This window comes from Rhinopithecus bieti, unplaced genomic scaffold (genome assembly GCF_001698545.2).
Source record: "Rhinopithecus bieti isolate Rb0 unplaced genomic scaffold, ASM169854v2 scaffold_27006, whole genome shotgun sequence".
In the NCBI taxonomy this organism is placed as follows: domain Eukaryota; kingdom Metazoa; phylum Chordata; class Mammalia; order Primates; family Cercopithecidae; genus Rhinopithecus; species Rhinopithecus bieti.
Window position 1 is genome coordinate 1,785,889 of NW_016813373.1, and position 7,232 is coordinate 1,793,120.

General features: G+C 37.6%; 1 pseudogene; it reads left to right on the plus strand.

Moving 5' to 3' along the window:
• Positions 1 to 6,581: 6,581 nt before the first annotated feature.
• LOC108512694 (HIG1 domain family member 1A, mitochondrial pseudogene) lies at positions 6,582 to 6,866 on the plus strand (annotated as a pseudogene).
• The last annotated feature ends 366 nt before the right edge of the window (positions 6,867 to 7,232 follow it).

Below are 7,232 nucleotides of genomic sequence, written 5' to 3' on the forward strand. Positions count from 1 at the left end.
AACTTTTATTGCATTATACATAGACAGGTAAAAGGAATTATTTTCTATTTGATTTTTCACCTCTAATAGCTTGTTTGTTATACATTCTTTTACTATTCTTCTAGCAGTTGCACTACAGATTCCAACATGCATTGTTGACTTTCCTAAAAAAAAAGGCATAAAATACACGTAACAAAATTTGCCATTTTAGATCATTCTTAAATGAACAGTTCAGTGACATCAAGTACATTCATATTATTGTGCAACCATCATCACTATCTACCTCCGGAATTTTTCATCTTCTCAATCTGAAACTCTGTACCAGTTAAACCATAATTCTCTATCCCCACTCCCCTATCCCCTGACAGCCACCATTGTTTGTTCTGTCTGCATGAATTTGACTACTCCAGTTGCCTCATATTAAGTGGAAGCACACAGCATATACTCTTCTGTGGCTGGTTTATTTCATTTAACACAATGTCTTCAAGTTTTATCCATGTTGTAGCATGTGTCAGAATATCCTTTCTTGTGGCTGAATAATATTCCATTGTATATATAGACATTTTGCTGATCCATTTATCTGTTAATGAAAATTTAGGTGGCTTCCACCTTTTGGATTATGTGAATAATGTCGCTATGAACATGGGTGTATAATTAACTTTTTGAGATGTCTGTTTTAATTCTTGGGGTATACACCCAGGAGTGGAATTGTTGAATCATATGGTAATTCTATGTTTGATTTTTTTAGGAGCCTCCATACTGTTTTCCATAGTGGCTGTACCACTTTATATTTCCAATTTAAATTCACGGACACAGAACAAAGAATGGTGGTTGACAAAGAATAGCGGGGAGTGGGGATGGAGAGTTATAGTTTAACTGGTACAGAGTTTCGAATTTAAAAGATGAAAAATTCCAGAAACAGGTGGTGGTGATGGTTGCACAATAATGTAAAGGTACTTGATGTCACTGAGTTGTTCATTTAAAAATGGTTCAGGCTGGGTGCGGTGGCTCACGCCTGTAATCCCAGCACTTTGGGAGGCAGAGGCAAGTGAATTTTTTGAGGAGACCAGCCTGGCCAACATGATGAAACCCCATCTCTACTAAAATACAAAAACTAACTGGGCGTGCTGGCAAGCACCTATAATCCGAACTACTAGGGAGGCTGAAGCAGGGAAATTGCTTTGAATCCAGGAGGTGGATGTTCCAGTGAGCTGAGATAGCGCCACTGCATTCCAGCCTGGGCAACAGAGCAAGACTCCATCTCAAAAAAAAAAAAAAAGGTTCAAACAATAAATTTTATGTTATGTATATTTTACATAAGATTTCAATTTCTCCACTCCACATCTTCACCAACAGTTGTTATTTTCTGGTTTTTGTCTTTGTTTTAATAATAGTCTTTCTAATGGATATAAAGGGGTAGCTCATTGTGATTTTAATTTGAATTTCTCCAATGATTAGTGATGATAAGTCACTATTGACCTTTTCAAGTCTAATTCCAATGATCACTTTTACTTCTTCCTAAACAGTGAAAGCACCTTAGAACACTTGGTCTCCATTTTCCCTCTTACTGCCCTGTGTGCTGCTATCATCATGTAATTTAATTTAGATACATTTTTATTTTTGATTTTATTTTTTGAGACAGAGTCTTGCTCTGTCGCCCAGGCTGGAGTGCAGTGGCATGATCTCAGCTCACTGCAACCTCTGCCACCCGGGTTCAGCAATTCTCCTGCCTCAGCCTCCCGAGTAGCTGGGATTACAGGTGTGTGCCACCACACCTGGCTAATTTTTGTGTTTTTAGTAAAGATGGGCTTTCGGCATCTTGACCGGTCTGGTCTTGAACTCCTGATCTCAGGATCCACCCGTCTCGGACTCCCAAAGTGTTGGGATTACAGGCATGAGCCACCGCGCCTGGGCAATTTAGATATATTTTTAAACCTTTCAAGGCATTATGATTATTTCATATAGACAATATTGATTTATATTTTTTGAAATATTTACCCTTTCCATTCTTATATTTGTTCTCTCATTTTAAAGTTTCTATCTTAGGTCATTTTTCTTCTATACCAAGAACATCCTTTAGTGTTGTCTGCTGGTTTCTTGTTTTTTTGTATTTGAAAAAAAGTTTTTATTTAGTGTTTGGTTGGTTGGTTGGTTGGTTGGTTGGTTGGTTGGTTGGTTGATTAGTTTTTGTAGAGATGAGGTCTTGCTGTGTTGCCCAAGTTGATCTTAAACTCCTGGACTCAAGTGATCCTCACACTTTGGCCTCCCAAAGTGCTGAGACTACAGGTGTGAGCAACTGTGCCTGGCTTTAATATTTATTTTGAAGTATATTTTTACGGGATGTGGAAGTCTAGGTTGGCAGGTTTTCCCACCATCATTTTGAAGATATGATTGTTTTATGGCTTTCATCGTTTCTGCTGTGAGTGAGTAGTCAGTCACATTGGTGCTCTACTGCAGGTATCTGGGTTTATTTGACTTCTTTCGTATGGTTTTTCCCTTTGTGTTTGAGATTCAGCAGTTATACTCTGATGTGCTTGGGTGTGATTTTCTTGTATTTATCTTGTTTAAGAGTCTCAATATTTCTTCAACCTGTACAGGGCTCAATTTTTTTATTGGTTTTGGAAAATCCTTGGCTATTATCTCTTTAAATATTGCATCTGCCCATTTTCTCTCTCTTCTCCATCTGCATCTCCACTTATATGTAGTTTAGACATTTTTAGTGAGTCTCATTTGTTTTTTTATGCTCGTTTTAGTATTCCCCCTTTTTATTCTCTCCATCTTCAATCTGTCTCTTTCCTCTGACCTGTATTTTAGTTCACTAATTCTGTCTGCACTTATGTATTCTGTTGTTAAATGCATCCTTTGAATTCTTAATTTCAGGTTTTTCCAGTTCTAGTACTTCCCATTTGATTCTTTAGATTTATTTTTAGTTCTTTGCCAAATTTCTCCATCTGAGATTTTCTTTCTATTGTTTTTAATCTGTTATTTTGGGCAGACTTTTAGTTCCTATTTTGGTTTTAATATCAACAGTTGAGGCCGGGTGCAGTGGCTCACGCCTGTAATCCCACCACTTTGGGAGGCCAATGCGGGTGGATCACCTGAGGTCAGGAGTTTGAGACCAGCCTGACCAACATGGAGAAATCCATCTTAACTAAAAATAGAGAAATATTAGCTGGGCGTGGTGGCACATGCCTGTAATCCCAGCTACTGGGGAGGCTGAGGCAGGAGAAATGCTTGAGCCTGGGAGGCAGAGGTTGCGGTGAGCCGAGATTGCACCACTGCACTCCAGCCTGGTCAACAAGAGTGAAACTCCGTCACAAAAAAAAAAAAAGAAGAAAACAACAACAAAAAAGCAGTTGAATACAGAAAATTGCAGCCTCAAATGACAGCTCACCTCTCTTGGTTTGTATGTCTGGCTATTTATTATTCTGTGTCAGAAATTGTATATTAAAATTTATGCAAAAAATTAATTTTGAGGTTCTGGATGACATTATCTTTTTCCACAGGTGATTCCTTCTGCTCCTGACAAACAGGAAAGCTAGGGAAGATCAGTTTAATTCATTTAGGATTTAAGTTTATTCAGTGTTTGGCTTCAGCCTTTGTGAGGTCTGGTCTCTTTCTAATCTACCTTTACTTCTAGAATAGAGCCTGTCAGGTCTCATTCAAAAGCCTAGTGTTTACTGGACTTCTCCTCCTCCTTCTTGGGCCTGGGATTCCAATTTTTGTCTTTCTTGTACCATGAAATATTGAAAACTCTGCTAAGCATTGCACCCTTTGGCTGCTGCTTCCACTTTCAGAAGTGACAAGCACACCAAGGGAAAAGCAATCCTAAAAGGGCCTTTCTCCTCCTCACAGATCTTGATCCTGCAAGGTTTTATACCATTGAAAACTTTCTCTTTAAATCAGTTTGCTTGACCAAGCGATACATTACCACATGTAAGATAAAGCTTTATTTAATTATCCTTTTTGTTTTCTTAACACACAGGTTCTCACTTTGTTACCCAACTTGGAGTACAATGGTACAATCATACAGCTCACTGCAGCCTCAAACTCCTGGCCTCAAGCTATTCTCCCAGCTCAGCCTCCTGAGTAGCTGGGATTACAGGCATAAACCACTGCTCCAAGCTTTAATGATGCTTAATAGTTAAATATGTTAGCCAATCCAATTTCTACAAAGTACAGTTGAAATTTTTAATCTCTCCAATAAATGGTCATACAGTTTCTGCTTAAATATTTTCAGGAAGGACAAGTAGTTATACTCAAGCCAGTCCATTCCATTTTGGGATGGCTATAACTATAGTAATGTCTTATTACATTCAACAATAACAACAATAAAACCCACTTATTTTTTCATAAATTTCTTAGTCCTACTATTAGCTTCTAAAACAACAGAGAACAAATTATTTTCCCTCTTTTCTAATGCATTCTTTAAAAAATATTAGTGTGGCTGTTGCATTCCCTTTTATTTAAAACAAACAAACAAATAAACTACTACTGGCTGAATATTACTAGCTTTTTTTTTTTAACCTAGTCTCTATCAAGCCAGGCCTTTCCCTGGCTATGATGGTGAGTTATTTTTAGACATATATGTGGGACTTTATATTTAGAACTACTAAATTTCTTTTTTAAAAATTTAGCTTAATATTTCAGTCTATCGAAATCACTTTAAAACTAGGTTTTTGTCATCCCTATAAACTTTGTATCATCTTAAAAGTGCAAACATTCCTCCAAATTCTTAGGGACATTTATAAAGATTGTGGAACATTAAAGTGCCTTGAGTAGATTACTGTGGAAGTTGATGAGAGACTTTTCCAAGCTCGTTCCTCAACCATTAATCACATGTTTGGGCACATTCTACAACTAGATTTAAATCCGCCTAAAATTTATTGTCATTCCTATTTTTCAACCATCTTATTCACAAGAATTTTTCTGTGCCAAAGTCCTTGGAGAAAAAAATTATTATGTCTATAGCTTTCCTATAATCATATCAACTTAGCAATGCTATGAAAAAAAGAAATGAGTTTTATGTGCCATGACTTATACTCAACGAACAAATCACACCAGTTAATCCAGGTTTTGGAAGGTGGAACACACATTTTAAATGAATAAATACAAATGGAATAACATGTAGGCTACATGAAAAACTAAGAAAAGACATTATTAGAACTTGGAATTTTATAAATGCTTGTTGAACGTAATAGAAAATTTTACTTACTAGAGTCAACTGAATGAATTACCTAATTATTTTTATTTACTTTATATCTGCATATATTTTCTCTTTCCAATTGGATTGTACTCTAATTATAATTCTTTTGTTCCTCATTCCTACTTCCATCCCCATTATCTAGTGTAATACCAGGTGCATTGTAAGAACTCAGTTGTTGGTTGATTCGCTTTCTACCAATGACATCAGTGAAATGCTTTATTCATTCCTTCAGTAAATATTTATTTATTTATTTATTTATATTTTTTATTTTTGAGACAGAGTCTCACTCTGTCACACAGGCTGAAGTGCAGTGGCATGATCTCGTCTCACTGCAACCTCCGCCTCCTGGGTTCAAGCAATTCTCCTACCTCAGCCTCCCTAGTAGCTGGAATTACAGGCACCCACCACCTTGCCTGGCTAATTTTGTATTTTAGTAGAGGTGGGGTTTCACCATGTTGGCCAGGCTGGTCTTGAACTCCTGACCTCAAGCAATCCACCCGCTTCAGCCTCCCAAAGTACTGGGATTATAGGCGTGAGCCACCGCACCAGGCCAGTAAATATTTATTGAACCCGTAATTTATTCTAGGCATTGTACTAGGAACTGGGCTACCTTAGCACAATGCTCCCAAGTTGCTGTCAGTCCAATACAGAACTGGTGAGCAGACATCCAGACAAGTGGATAGGCACTTAGAATCCCATATATTAAAAAGCTAGTAAGAGATAGATTTCCTTTACTTTTAAAGGCAGATTCTAAATCTAAGAGACCTTTCTAAAGCTAAGGGAAAAATCTCCTTGGCAGCATATATCCACTGAATATTTGAGTTACAATATATTGACAGATTAATTTAAATTTGATCTTTTACCTGGGCTATAATGTCTACCTTCTGCTGCCCCATGAGGTAGGAAAGCATTTTATCACATAAAAAAGTTATTGGTGGGGCATGGTGGCTCACGCCTATAATTCCAGCACTTTGGGAGGCCAAGGCAGGTGGGTCATTTGAGGTCAGGAGTTCGAGAGCAGCATGACCAACATGATGAAACCCCAACTCTACTAAAAATACAAAAATTAGCCGGGAGGCGGACACACGCCTATAATCTCAGCTACTCAGGAGGCTAAGGCACGAGAATCACCTGAACCCGGGAGGCGGAGGTTGCAGTGAGCTGAGATCACGCCACTGCACTCTAGCCTGGGTGACAGAAAGAGACTCTGTCTCAAAAAAAAAATTTTTTTTTAAGTTATTGATCTTTTTAATCTGTTAGGAAGTAGAAATTGGTGGTGACAAAAGAGTATGTAAGAGATTGCCTGAAACTTTTTAAAAAATATAATCTATGAATATAAAAAAAATGGGCTTGTGAGGGGTTTTCTCACTCTAGGGAGATTTTTCGAGCTATCACTATGTCAACAGAAACAGATGTTTCCCTTTCTTCATATAATGATCAGGCATCCAAACTTACTTGAAAAGCTAGAGAGGTACCATTTGTCTATATTGTAATGGTAGGTTTTGCAGCAAACATTGCATATGGATTATACAGATTGAAGAGCAGGGGAAATAATAAAATGTCCCTTCATCATCATCTGAACCACATGCGTGTGGCAGCCCAAGGCTTTGTTGTAGGATCAATGACTGTTGGTATGGGTTATTCCATGTATCGGGAATTCTGGGCAAAACCTAAGCTTTAGAAGAAGAGATACTGTCTTGATCTTGTTGGAGGAGCTCGCTTCACTTAAACATCTCATTATCGAAGTTACATATTAATGTTGAAAATAAACTATTTGAGTAGGTTCAGATGATGATAACATGGTATTTTGAATATCGGCTTCCTTTCTTTAGGCTTGATTTGCCTGTGACCGAATTACTAGTAATCACTGGTTTACTAACGAAGTCATTTGGGGGAGTCAAGTTAACTCAAAAGAAACATGTCACCTAAATCCACTTGGTGGTGTTGAAATGTCCAGCTTCTTAAACTGTTTAGATGAAATTAGTTCTAAAGAGGATAGCAGACTAACCCTGAAGTACTCCCAGTTTGCTGCAGAAGCTCGCATATT